Source organism: Rutidosis leptorrhynchoides, chromosome 3, assembly GCF_046630445.1.
Source record: "Rutidosis leptorrhynchoides isolate AG116_Rl617_1_P2 chromosome 3, CSIRO_AGI_Rlap_v1, whole genome shotgun sequence".
Taxonomy (NCBI): Eukaryota; Viridiplantae; Streptophyta; class Magnoliopsida; order Asterales; family Asteraceae; genus Rutidosis; species Rutidosis leptorrhynchoides.
The window spans coordinates 211033244-211036857 of NC_092335.1; positions in this window are offsets into that span (position 1 = coordinate 211033244).

Consider the following 3614-nt stretch of genomic DNA (forward strand, 5'->3'; position numbering starts at 1 on the left):
ATCCTTTTGACGACGTTACAACACATTGTCTTACTATCGGTCACAACGGTTATGTTCCACAAAACCAAGGATGGGAAGTGGTATTAGTAAAACCAGAATGCATGACTTGTTTTTGGACGTATGAATTACGTGTCTTTATTGCCTTTGCTGAATGCCTTATTTATTAACTAGAATTATCTTCACAACTACTTTGTATTGAAGTTTTATGTGCTATATTTCATGCTATATGTAAAATAGCGGTATTGTAAGTTTGCAAGTTATTGTATAAAGGCTTGAATATGTTATATATATATATATATTTTTTTTTTGTGATTAGTTTTTCATATAGAATTGTAGTAGTTGAAATGGTATGTTAGCTACTAAGTATGAACTTAACGGGTAGGTACTACCCGAATTAAAGAGTATAAAATGCTAATATGAAGAAAGAGCTTTTATAAATAAGTTCATATTATGCTACGAAATACTATTGACTACTCTTGATATTCTATATGATTAACTCGTTTCATTTGACTATTTTGAAGGAAATGGCACCGACTACTCGACACACCTTGAATATGAACGAAGAGGAATTTCGTGCCTTTCTTGTTTCAAACATAGCCGCAGTACAGGCTGCGCTACATACCAACAATAACCTTGGATCTAGCAGTACAGGAAATCGTGTAGGATGCACCTACAAAGAATTCACTTCCTGCAAACCTTTGGAATTTGATGGAACCGAAGGACCGATCGGATTGAAACGTTGGACTGAGAAGGTCGAATCGGTGTTTTCCATAAGTAAGTGTACTGAAGAGGATAAAGTGAAGTACGCTACGCATACCTTCGCAGGTTCTGCGTTAACATGGTGGAATACCTATCTAGAGCAAGTGGGACAAGATGATGCTTACGCACTACCGTGGTCAGCATTCAAGCACTTGATGAACGAGAAGTACCGTCCCAGAACCGAGGTCAATAAGCTCAAGACAGAACTTAGAGGGTTACAAACCCAAGGATTTGATATTACCACGTACGAAAGACGATTCACAGAATTATGCCTATTGTGTCCGGGGGCGTTCAAAGATGAGGAAGAGAAGAGCGACGCGTTTGTGAAAGGATTACCGGAAAGAATCCAAGAAGATATAAGTTCACACGAGCCCGCCTCCATACAACAGGCATGTAGAATGGCTCACAAACTAGTGAACCAGATTGAAGAAAGAATTAAAGAACAGACTGCTGAAGAGGCTAATGTGAAGCAAGTCAAAAAAAAGTAGGAGGAAAACGGTGATAAGAATCACCAATACAACAACAACAGCAATTACAACAATAATCGCAACAACTATCCCAACAATCACAACATCAATCGCAACTACAACAAACGGCCCAACAACAACAACAACAACAACAACAACAACAACAACAACAGCAACAGCAACTACAACAATCATCCCAACAACAATAATAACCGCAACAACAACAACAACAATCGGAAGCAGCTACGCCAAAGGTGTGAAAAGTATCACTCGGGGTTCTGCACCAAATTTTGCAACAAGTGTAAAAGAAATGGTCATAGTGCGGCGAAGTGTGAGTTCTGCGGACCAGGGGTTAACAGAACGAAAGGAACAAATGGTGTCGGAACGAGTAATGGTGGAGCAAGTAGTGTCGGAGCAAGTTATGCCAATGTAGTTTGTTATAAATGTGGAAAACCGGGCCACATTATTAGAAATTGCCCAAACCAGGAGAACACGAATGGACAAGGCCGCGGAAGAGTTTTCAATATTAATGCGGCAGAGGCACAGGAAGACCCGGAGCTTGTTACGGATACGTTTCTTATTGACAATAAATCTGCTTACGTTTTATTTGATTCGGGTGCGGATAGAAGCTATATGAGTAGAGATTTTTGTGCTAAATTAAGTTGTCCATTAACGCCTTTGGATAGTAAATTTTTACTCGAATTAGCAAATGGTAAATTAATTTCAGCAGATAATATATGTCTGAATCGAGAAATTAAACTGGTTAGCGAAACATTTAAGATTGACTTGATACCAGTAGAGTTAGGGAGTTTTGATGTGATAATCGGTATGGACTGGTTGAAAGAAGTGAAAGCAGAGATCGTTTTTTACAAAAATGCAATTCGCATTATACGAGGAAAAGGAAAACCCTTAATGGTGTACGGAGAAAAGGGCAACATGAAGCTACATCTTATTAGTAATTTGAAGGCACAAAAACTTATAAGAAAAGGTTGCTATGCTGTTCTAGCACACGTCGAGAAAGTACAAACTGAAGAAAAGAGCATCAATGATGTTCCCGTCGCAAAAGAATTTCCCGATGTATTTCTGAAAGAATTACCGGGATTACCCCCACATCGATCCGTTGAATTTCAAATAGATCTTGTACCAGGAGCTGCACCAATAGCTCGTGCTCCTTACAGACTTGCACCCAGCGAGATGAAAGAACTGCAAAGCTAATTACAAGAACTTTTAGAGCGTGATTTCATTCGACCAAGCATATCACCGTGGGGAGCTCCTGTTTTGTTTGTCAAGAAGAAAGATGGTACATTCAAGTTGTGTATCGACTACCGAGAGTTGAACAAACTTACCATCAAGAACCGCTACCCACTACCGAGAATCGACGACTCATTTGATCAACTACAAGGCTTATCTGTTTATTCAAAGATTGACTTACATTCCGGGTATCATCAAATGCGGGTGAAAGAAGATGATATTCCAAAGACTGCTTTCAGAACACGTTACGGTTATTACGAGTTTATGGTCATGCCGTTTGGTTTAACTAATGCACCAGCTGTGTTCATGGACCTTATGAACCGAGTGTGTGGACCATACCTTGACAAATTTGTCATTGTTTTCATTGATGACATACTTATTTACTCAAAGAATGACCAAGAACACGGTGAACATTTGAGAAAGGTGTTAGAAGTATTGAGGAAGGAAGAATTGTACGCTAAATTTTCAAAGTGTGCATTTTGGTTGGAAGAAGTTCAATTCCTCGGTCACATAGTGAACAAAGAAGGTCTTAAGGTGGATCCGGCAAAGATAGAAACTGTTGAAAAGTGGGAAACCCCGAAAACTCTGAAACACATACGCCAGTTTTTAGAACTAGCTGGTTACTACAGAAGGTTCATCCAAGACTTTTCCAGAATAGCAAAACCCTTGACTGCATTAACGCATAAAGGGAAGAAATTTGAATGGAAGGATGAACAAGAGAAAGCGTTTCAGTTATTGAAGAAAAAGCTAACTACGGCACCTATATTGTCATTGCCTGAATGGAATGATGATTTTGTGATTTATTGTGACGCATCAAAGCAAGGTCTCGGTTGTGTATTATTGCAACGAACGAAGGTGATTGCTTATGCATCTAGACAATTGAAGATTCACAAACAAAATTTTACGACGCATGATTTGGAATTAGGCGCGGTTGTTTTTGCATTAAAGACTTGGAGGCACTACTTATATGGGGTCAAAAGTATTATATATACCAACCACAAAAGTCTTCAACACATATTTAATCAGAAACAACTGAATATGAGGCAGCGTAGGTGGATTGAATTGTTGAATGATTACGACTTTGAGATTCGTTACCACCCGGGGAAGGCAAATGTGGTAGCCGACGCCTTGAGCAGA